Source organism: Rutidosis leptorrhynchoides, chromosome 7 (assembly GCF_046630445.1).
Source record: "Rutidosis leptorrhynchoides isolate AG116_Rl617_1_P2 chromosome 7, CSIRO_AGI_Rlap_v1, whole genome shotgun sequence".
Taxonomy (NCBI): Eukaryota; Viridiplantae; Streptophyta; class Magnoliopsida; order Asterales; family Asteraceae; genus Rutidosis; species Rutidosis leptorrhynchoides.
The window spans coordinates 3,204,172-3,216,292 of NC_092339.1; positions in this window are offsets into that span (position 1 = coordinate 3,204,172).

Genomic DNA, 12,121 nt, shown 5'->3' on the forward strand with positions numbered 1-12,121 from the left:
TTCATCCGTAGACGGTAGCGAACCGTCCGTAATGAGGGTTTGTCAAACCCGTATGGCCACACAATATAAGTTCTCGCTTACACCCTGCAAGTGTAACTAATGATAATCGAATTGAGGATTTTTGTTCTAACTCGCTGTGGAATGTTTGTTTTCCTTGTACTTGTGTTCAAAGTATAAAAGTAAGTAGTACAAAATGTAACAAGGTATATGTTTTCTCAGCCCACGATTTAAAAGTATAAAAGTTGTTGAAAAGGTGGGACTATGATCTCACCTCGAGTGCACGAGTATAAAAGTACTTCAACAAGTAAACGTGTGCATGAAAGTTGCTTAGCCTTGACCTAAACAAGTAAGTTATATCAATTAACCGGTTACGACACAAAGTCGGGTGAAATGTGTTCAATTAGTCCTATGGCTCATTACGACTCGATTAAATATAGCATGTGAATCACGTTGCCAAGTTTCATGCGAGAATCAAGTATAAAAGCATGTTAGAACGATTGCATAAAAGTTTGGTTAAGTTTGACTAAAAGTCAAACTTGGTCAAAGTCAACGAAAAAGTCAACGCGTTCGGGTCGGGTCCCGAACTATTTTTCTATGCTAAATATTCATATACAAGTATATTAAAATAAGTTTCATGTGAATCGGAGGTCGATAGCTAGTCAAACATTTCGCGTGAAATGCGCCAAACAAAGCAGAATCTGACCAGGCCAATCCGCGCGCCGCGCCACCATCTGGGCAGAGATTTCTGGTCAGTTTTTCAAAGTATGCACGAACCAAACATCAAACATTCACCATTTATGATCCGCAAACAACCAAAACATGTATCTTATATCCTCGGAAAGGTATTTTGACGAGCAATACAACTAACCACATATCATCAATCAAAAACATCATTTACAATAACCGAAAACTCGTCAATTGATCAAGAAAGGTTTATTTTCAAAGTTTCAAGTTCGTAAAACGTATTTTATGATTCGGGAATCCAATTTACACATACGATATGCCGTTTTGAAGGTAATGAAGCATACATTACAACTAAACACTTACTAATAACATTTCATGGCATTCGAAACATCAAAAGCTCGTTTTAAGTCTATCAAACCCTAACCAAAATCCGCAAAAATCAATATTCATGTTTTTGAAGTTTCCTTAATCAACCTACGCATCAAAACGAAGCTAGTGATACTAGTAACACAATTAAAACATGAACTTTAACAATTTAACAACATTAACTCATCCAAAATCAAAGATTTAGCACACCCATTTCAAATGTTCAAACTAGTTACTCAAAACAACGAATCGAGCAAACAAAACATATATTCATGTTATACACGAGCCATAGACACTAACTAACACAATTTCAAGTATATAAAACGAATTTAGAGAAATCTAGAGTTTTTAGAAAGTTACCCAAAATCGGTGTGGTTAGTATCAAATCGTAGAGAATGATGAGAGGATCAAGAATATGTAGTCGGATTTGTTGTGAGCTTCCAAGATTGGATTTAGATGATGATTTAGTGAAGTTGGGAGAAATGGAGTTCTTGAGCTAGAGAGAAAAAGGAGGTGAAGATGGATGGAAATGAATGGATGAGAATGGTGGGTTGACTAGTTGACCTAGTCAACTAGTTTGCCCACTTGACAACTTCGGTCCCTCAAGTTTCAAAGAGGGTGCGGGAATTAACCAAACGAATATTTTTAAAACGCTCGAGTAAACGGGTGATGTCAAAATTAAATAGCGGGAATATAATGAACGTTACACACGAAAACTATGAATTTAAATAACGAAAGGTATTATTAAAGAAAAAGACGGTGTTAAAAATAAATTTAACGGAAAAAGGCGGGATGTTACATGCTCAACCACTTAGAATGCTTTACATACACTTGCGAGTGTATTATGTTTATGATTATGAAATCTTGTGGTCTATTAACATATTGAAATGATTGTTATGATAAACCTATGAACTCACCAACCTTTTGGTTGACACTTTAAAGCATGTTTATTCTCAGGTACGAATTAAGTCTTCCGCTGTGCATTTGCTCAATATAAGGACATTACTTGGAGCCGATCATCGCAATGGGACCAAATGTTGATGACTTCGTCCAGGTGGATTAGGACGGGTCCTTTCATCACGTAACATACTAGAACCATATCTCGTTTTCTTCTCGGGAGGACATTCACCGGTACGAAAAGCCCCCTCGATGTCGGAGATCCAACATGTACTTTTCAACGGATCCCTCACCCCATTAAACATAGGAGGTTGAGCATCCTTGAAATTCTTGTAATGGAAGTTTCGCCTTCCATGTCCCCCATTACCATCACCCCCTTCACCACGAGGATAAATGTTTCTAGCTTCGAATGTCTCTTCGATCGCGGCATTCATTCGTCCATTGATTAAATTGGTTATTTGCTCATCAACCGATTCTTGGAAGACCTTTCTGACATCCTCGAGAAATTTCGCTTTTTGACTTTTAAAGATGGCCTCAATCTTAGCCGTGAAGTCGGAGTCTTCGTTCGTACCCCCGTTATCGGATCGTGCCCGTTTCTCATCTTCATTCTATAAAACGAAATAGGTTAAACAATGGAACAAACAAAAACGACATACGTACACCACACCGCCCCATCTCGCTCAATACTCGTCGTACATTGCTTGTTTAACACGATTTGCACCCGTAATAATGGTAGCTAGTCATTGTTACGCCAGCACGTCACATTAACTTGCTAGTACAACGTCTATCTCGCTCGATGATCGCAAACACACAAAAAAAACAATCAATACAAGGTTAGTTCACCTAAGCCTAGGCACTAACCCACCCGGTCCGGCCCGTCTCCTACAAGTCCCACATAAAACGCATACACAAATAAAGTCTAAGTCTAGGCACCTATCTCAAGTCGCCTAAATCCCTTAGACCATGCTCTGATACCACTTGAAATGACCCAACCCGTTTTCAACCCGGAAATTTTTTTTATAATAATAAACTAATAACACACCACTTTAATTGGTTACATGATGTCGACCGATTCATATGAAACATCAAAACGTTCAACAAGTTTAAATTCTACATAATAGGCACGAAGGCCCTTAACCAAATGTATTACAAGTTCGACCTTAAAATGATAGTTTTAAACTAAACGACACATGAGCATGGTTTGGGGCTAAACTACCCAAAACAATAGGCCGTCTTCCAAAAGCTTTGCCTACGCAACCAACATGGGAATATCTAATCCCCGGCAACCCCCTTCCCTTTCTCCACACTTGTACGTAAAAAGTAAATAACGAGAGGGGTAAGCAATGCTTAGTGAGTGCAACAATTATACATACACATATATAACCCATGTATTTGCAATCACGTCCACCAAATACCTCATACGAACTTGTAACTCAAATAGCATATTGTCATATTCATAATGCTAACAATTTGTACACGATCAACAACTCCACATTAGCATATACTCAACACAATATATATAATATGCTAAACAATAAACAACAAGCACAATATGGTTAACCATAAACGCTATGGTGCTACCGACTCATGGTTCATACCATACGTAATGTATGACGCTACCAGCTCCTTGGTTCACGCCACTACGCATTTGAGTCATACTCTTTTATAGTGCTACCGACTCCTTGGTTCACACTTTGGCGCTACCGGCTCGTGGTTCACACCTCATTTTATAGTGCTACCGGCTCATGGTTCACACTTTAGTGTTACCGGCTCGTGGTTCACACTTTGATGCTATCGGCTCGTGGTGCTCGTATCAACCCAAATACCAAGATGTCACCGGCTCGTGGTTCACATCATGACACTCGTCACATACATTTTATGGTACTACCGGCTCGTTGGTTCATACCATAACATTCACAAATAAATACGCCATATACATATACGTATAATTATCCCACTCACCTTATCATCTAGGTGATGATTATGCAACTCCGCAAGCTTCAAAGCAAAGTACCTAATACATTAGGTACACAATCTACATACAAACTAGTTGGACTAGACACCAACACTTAACTCTTGTGCATTTAATGACCAATTGCATTAAATGACCCATTTGTACAAAAACCGCCCATCCAAAGTCAAGACTATCATTAATCACTAAAATCTAGTGATTAAAGTCCTATAACACCAACTAAAATGAAATTGGGGTATTTTTATACCCATCTTGCCCAACTAGGTCAACCATTACCCATTTGACTCATTTTAAAGTCACGACTCACAATTTGGTCAAACTTGAACCCATTTGAAATCTTTCACTAACACATAAGTGTGTTAGTGATTCAACAACACAATTAACTCCACAAACACCAAATCACATGAATAACCCTAGATTACAAACCTTAGGGTTTCCATACATCAAGTTTACCCAAATTCACCCCTTTAACACTGAAATGGGTCTTACAAACTACACAAGAACAAACCCTAGCTACAAATCAATTTGAACTTGAAACTCGGAGTTAAAACTTACCACTACCACCAAAACGTAGCTAGAGATGTAGGGAACAACTTTAAAACTTGGACTCGGGCAAGATTTGGTCTCCTTCTTCCCCAAAATGAGCTCTCTCTCTCTCTCTCTCTCTCTCTCTCTCTCTCTCTCTCTCTAAAACTCTAACTCTCTCTAGAATGAAAGTGTGTAGGTGAAAAGGTGATAAATGAGATAAGGATAAGTTTTGGATCAGTTTTTATGGTCTCAAACCGTCCACAAAGTAAAAAGACCAAAACACCCTCAAAATACCCTTTCAAAAACGAGCTGGAAAACTGAATCAGGCCACGTGTCGCATTTCGTGACATTACGTCGTGTTTTGTGACAACCAGAACGCGACAATGATCACCAAAACGCGACAGATTGGTCAGGTCGAGGAGTTTTCAGGGTGTCGCGTTTCAAACACACCTGCCGCGTTCCACGACGTACTGGGACACGATATACTAGCTCAAAACGCAATGGTTTTTCCAGTTTAGTCCAATTTCCAACGTTTAAACCATTTACAATTGACCAAGGTTAAAGTTAAACATTCAAGAGGTTAAATACGCACCTTGGACTATGTACAAGAAAAAGGGATGTTACAGTACATATGGTCATGTGGGTGTTTTATCATGAGGTTGTACATAATGCTTCAAATATTGTAAATATTGTCATGGAGGTGTTTTAACATGAGGTTGTACATAATAATTCAAATATTTTACATATGATCATGGGGTGTTTTTATCATAAGGTTGTACATAATGTTTCATATATTATACAATTAACATGTTAATATTTTTATTAAATATAATTAATTACTTTAATGACATCATCATGGAGGGCTTAGAATTTTTCATTTTATTTTTGAATTTTTTTTAAACTTGAATAATTCTTATTTATGACATTATCATTATAGAAATTTATTAGATACTATAGATAGATACTAGGTTTTAGAGCCCGTGCGTTGCACGGGTGGTAAATAATCGTGTAAAATCAATTGAGTTTATCAAACAATTACGAAGTATTTTTTAGAGCTAATATTTATTATCATAAAAATTAAATTTTTATGAGCTCGTTCGTTGAACGAAAATTGCTTTTACCAATTGTTATTATTGATAATTTAAAGAAATTTGACGGGTCAAACGTAGACTATAAATAAGATTGTGGAAATGTAAATAAAATGGGAAAGTCCATACTTCGAAATAATAGTTCAAGATAATAAAACACTATTACAAATATTTCAGCCCATGTGTTGCAGGATTGTTTACAAAATTTTGTTAAAATTAATGCATGCAGTTAGAAAAAAATGAATAGAGGAAAGGCTTACTTTTTACTTGGACATAGCCCAAAAGCTTAATGGGGCGGCTCTGGAATTAACAAATAATCATTTTAACTTCAATTGACAACTAATCGATAAAATATCAAACATGAGTTCGTAAAAAGTTGTTTTTACTTATTAACCGATGGCAATGACTGAACAACATACTTATATATTACTGGGCAACCATATTCATAGTAAAAATTTAAATTGTAGTTCAAACATATATAAGCATAATTAATTAATTAATTTAATTATATGTTTATAAAAGAGTAATAAAACGCATGGCCAATGCGTTCCCGACTCGCGTCTTTTACAACTTTGATAAATTTTGAATGGTTGTTATTAATACATCAGTATACATGTAAAATCTAGTTTAGTTTCAAATTATATTTTTTGGAGAAAAAAAAACTGTTGTACACATGTATAATCTGTTATTGTACCTCACTATTATGATCTAACTTTTAATAGTATTAATTTTTTAATCAATCAATTTATGCATTACTGACTCTCTTAGATGAATCGCTTTGTAAAGACTAAAGAGATTTGGGTCAAAAATAGTTATACATAGTACTATACATAATTACTTACTCCGATAGTCAAGAAACATATATTTAAGAGAAACATCTTAGTAAAATTAATAAATCTATATTATATGGATAAATTAATGTATATTTTTACCTAATCCTATTATTATACGGAGTAATTATACAGTGTAGAAGATAGTGACAATTCTATATATTTTTAATAATAAATAAATGTATGGATGAGTTTTGATTAATTTGGAATCTCCTTAAATATAGTATAAGATACTTACTATAAATTATAAGTTAATCACAAGCAGCCACATAAGCAAATTTAACCAGAATTAATAACAGAGTGACACGTAGGATTATTAACACGCGCTTTAGATAGATAGATACTTATAATTGTATATTTCTTTTTAAAATATACGTATTTTAATTTAATTCAACTCAATTTGATATCAACTCATATTTAAGTTCTCGAATATTACTGGTTATAAACTAGTAAATAATAGTTTAATATGGAGTAGTAGTAAAAAAAACCAGTAAATAATAATAGGAGGTGGATAATAAATAAAAAATAATGTTAAGTTTTAAATACTACGGTAGTAGTCACATAAGGGCGAAAGCTAAAAAGCCCAAAAGTAGAGACGGTCTAATTTTCTTTGGGTAATGGTCCATTTGACTGAGACAACAGAGATGTTAACACCAAAGAATGAATGGGCCAACCCACAATCTTCTTTTAATTCCTATCGAAGTAACTTAATTATTTTTTTTTATTTTTTATTTGCTTTTGTGAAAAAAAGTGTAATAACATCAACCCTCCCATACTTCTCAAACGACACCCCAAAAAACAAAACAAATTCCCCCTCAAACTTTAAGCAATTTACAACTTCATCCCTCAAATCAAGGATACATAATGTAAAATTTTAATTTTAATTAAAAGGATCTGAAGATAAACAAGTACAATCGACGTATTGATGCAATCGTTGAATTATAATTTCTTTGTTAGCATCGTTAGATATTTTATACTTTCCTTGTAATTGTAATCCGCCCTATTGACAAGACCTTTTGTTTAGATTTGTAAACAAGATCCAAATTGGCCCGCGCGTTGTGGCGGGGTTCTTCGGGTTGCATACTCATATTTAACGTCGCCTTATGTAGTTACAGAATCGAAAGTGCGTTTATGAAGGTGGGGTATGTATGAAAGGTAGCCCGGAATTTCGCGTGTAGCCAGTTGCGTTGTGTTCGTAAAATTATTTCGAGCTGAACGGTGATGGCGCAAAAGTTTAACTCGCGTCAAGGAGGGAGATACTGCCCGTTTAAAATTCGGGTGGTGTTTATTTATGTTTATTAATTGTACGTTTTATACCCCTGATGAATTTACTTGGTAGACCATGAATGAGGGGGTGTTATTGAAGATTGGGGTGGGGTGTCGTTTTTCACCTGTGTAAACGACCAAAATTATCACAACAAATAGTATATATATAATATAATAATTTGCGGTTTGTTAAACTAGGTCTAGATTTCTTTTGATGTCGATTGTACTTTCTAAACCTCGAATCCGTTGATGTTATTACGCTTTTTCACCAAAAAGCTAAATTAATTATCACAACAAATGTACTCTATATTATTTGTATTTATATTCCATTCGTTCAAAAAAATAATGTCCTCTTAGAATTTTTACTAGTTTTAATAATAGATTTAGTAAATGACAATTTGTCCTTATATTCAAGATAAGTTTAACTAGATTTATTTATAAAATAAATGATTAAAAGTAATATATGAAGTTGAAGTGGGGAGTTTAACGATATTCGAATTTGATTATTTTTTTTTGCATATAAACAATTATTTTGAGATGAATATAAATAACAAGGTGAACATTTTTTATTATGAGATGCGGAGAGTATATGTTTATAAAATAAACTTTACATGTTGGAAAAAAACTAGTATATATTCAGATAAAAATTATTTCAAGTAATTTAGATAAATGAATTAATTACAACTTGACTTTCTACTAGTTGTTGTCAAACACTCAAACATACAGATTGAAGAACTAATCGTTTACGGAATACGGAGTATTATATATCATAACTTATTTGTATACCTCCGCCCATTTTATTTTATCAAAGCGGAGACTGCTGTAAAAAAGTTATAATAATTTCTATTCATATCAAAAAATGAAAACCGAGAATCATGTATTACTTTTAGTGTGTAAAGCGATATCACACGTTAAAAGCTATATTAGAAAAATGTGGCTAGTAAACTTTTCACAATTATATGAAGTCCATTCACACACACGTACAATCAAGTATTAATTCATAGCGTTATATAATAATCAGATAATGACTTGACAATCTATCGATATCAAGAGGGTTGTAAAGGGGACTTATGATTGGCTACTAATCAAAAACACTTGTCGTGAACAAATTTTTAAGAAGCGCATGAAAAGTAAATTGGAAGATTTCCTTTTATACTTTTTTATGATCTTCACAAAAGTAAATATCATGATTTCGTTACGATGAAATTAAAATTATCTAAATAAAATAAATAAACGTATTAATGACATTTTTTAGCTCTAATTAACCTCTCCAAAATATATGTGCACATAAATATATTTAGGGTCATGACATAGGACAGATGATGCTAAACTTGCTAGCTAGCCATGTAATACTTAAAGTTGATATTTAATTCGAGTTCATATGTGAACACTAGTAACTGAAACAGTTCTTAAAACAAAAACTAGTGACCGAAACTGATATTAAAGGCTTGAATGAATGTGTTATGTATTGTATTCATACATGTTCATTTTTGTGAAACAAAATTTAAGTACTTGTTCAGCACTTTTTGTATGTGCACGTATTAGCCGAATAGGATGGAACAGAAAAACGAGAAGCCCTATCGGGTCTGTTTTTTTGGGCATCATATATTTGGCCGCATCTAGATGTTCATAGCTTGTTCATACGTACATGTGAACTTCATTTATTTGAAATTATATTAACATATTGTATATAAAAATACAATATAATGTCTTCACAATCATTACGTACTAGAAATAGAGCAAAAATACCTTTTGAAATGGCCAACCTTGAACCGGCCAACCTCCTACAAATCGAGCTCCATCAATCAATTTCATTTCAGTGTACATAACAACAAAAAATGCTTAGTTTAGCCCTTTTCTACGCTTATTTTTTCCTTTCCGACTTTAAATTTTAGCCCTTTTCTACGTTTTCGACTAATAATAGTAATTAAGTCGATCGTCTTTTTCGTTCTTTTGAAATTGGTGCATGAGATACGCGTACATAAAGGATCCAATCTAACCTACCTTTTACTCTACGACATACAAACTTAATACACGAGAAAAAGATGCTAATTAAACTCATGAAAATAAAAAACCGAACACGTTTTCAAAAGTTAAGAGAAGAAATTTGGAGAATACTATGGACCACAAACAAAGATGTGATCGATCAAGGTGGTTATAGCTACTATCATGTTACATTTCTCTATCTTCATTAAGGTCAAATAATGTTGAGATTAAGATTAGCAAAAGTAAGCACCACTTTAGAAATGGAATCTATATCAAGAGTATTAAGTATCAAGTATATTAATATTAAATTTGCCTATTAAGGATGATGCCCACTGTTGGACAACCAGAAAACCCCTGTTTCTTTCTCATCTACACACCAATTTGTTTGATTAGTCGATTGAGTCACTTACACATGGGATGGCAATGAATGTTCAATTCATTGGATATTCATCTTATCCGATTCATTTAAATGGATATAGATGATCTAAATGGATGATAAGTGGATATGGATATAGTAATGGATAATGTAAAAAAGTAGCGGATCGGGTATGGATAAAAATTTTCCATCCATGAATATATCCATTTATCACCCGAAATACTTATCTACATATAAATATATACATATTTACTTAAATGTATGCGTTTACGTTTACATATCCTTATATATGTACACAATAAATTATTAAAATATTATCGAAAATATGGATTCTGAAAGTACAACTATGTGAATAGTATTAAATTGACTTTTTTTGCTCCGTTGGTCCTTCAATTATACACGAAATTGCAATCCGAGTCCCTCAAGTTTTTTTTTTTTGGATTTTCGTGTCCTTAAAATTGCAAAAATTTGCAATCCGAGTCCTTCCGTCAGTTAGCCGTCTAAATTAGCCGTTAGTGCCACCACGTGACCAAAACGTGATGGGTATTTTCGTCTTTTTGCATGATAACCAGCTCTACATCACGTTCAAACAAGGTAGGTGCCTTCATTTACAACACCTCTTTCTCTTTCATCCCTCGTTTTTAACAAAGGAAAAGCAGATGGCGTAAAAAAACTTAGTTGATCGATGGTTGCGAACTGGGCTATTCGTTCACCAGAGATCGAACAAAAGGATATAGGTCAACTATACGGTATGTTTGTCAAACCGTAATCGTCATCGTTGTATTTGTTTTTAAATTTTGAACAGTAAAACCCTAATTAGTTTTTATTTTGCAGATGTCCACCCTGATTTGTTCTCCATTATCTTACATCATGGTGGGTATTTATGTATGGGTAGTGAAGTAGTTTACACTGATGGTCAGATGTCACACCCCCAAATTAGGGCCTAGGGTATTTGTGACTAATTATATCAAATCACAGTTGTATAAACGAGAACGACTCTATATGAGACGTTTTGAATAAAACATTTATTAATAAAACAGCGGAAGCATTAAAAGTTTTACATCAAATTTAAACTGAAATAATAATAATAGTCTTAATGCAAAGTAAATGTAATGAAATGAAGACTCCATGTAGCAGCATTCAATTCATCAGGTAGCAATCATGGCAATCATCTTATTTGTCACCTGAGACAAAATATGCTTAAAGTGTCAACCAAAAAGGTTGGTGAGTTCATTAGTTTATCAAAATCAATCATTTCCGTTATAATAATAGGCCACAAGATTTCAGTTTCATAAATATCCGTACACTAGCAAGTGTATAAAAGCATTCTATAAGTTGTAAGCACCCGGTAACAAGCCTTAACGTTCATGTTTTACCCTCTGAAGTACACCAGATCAGGTGTGTTTAAAATAACCTCGAAGTACTAAAGCATCCCATAGTCAGGATGGGGTTTGTCAGACCCAATAGATCTATCTTTAGGATTCGCGCCTACCGTACATAGACAAGTAGTTTAATGTTACCAAGCTAAGGGTATATTTCTGGTTTAAACCCACATAGAATTAGTTTTAGTACTTGTGCCTATTTCGTAAAACATTTATAAAAACAGCGCATGTATTCTCAGTCCCAAAAATATATATATAAGGGAGCAAATGAAACTCACCTTAAATAGCAGTTGAAGTATTCCACGCAAGAAAGGAAAGTAAAGCAAGTAAGTGACCGATATATCAACTAGAAGTAGTTCTTTAAGAAAGAAATGAGAGATTAAGGTGTAAGTTTGAAATGAGAAATGTATGTGGTATTTATAGTTGAAAATGTTAGGTAAAAAAAATTAAAATAAAATAAGTAAATCTTAAAAGTTAAAATAAGAAAAATTATTTTGTATTTTTATTAAAAGTAAATCTTAAAAGTTAAAATAAGAAAAAGTAGTTTGTATTTTTATTAAAAGTAAAATCTTAAAAGTTAAAATAAGAAAAAGTAGTTTGTATTTTTATTAAAAGTAAAATCTTAAAAGTTAAAATAAGAAAAAGTAGTTTGTATTTTTATTAAAAGTAAAATCTTAAAAGTTAAAATAAGAAAAAGTATTTTGTATTTTTATTAAAAGTAAATCTTAAAAGTTAAAATAAGAAAA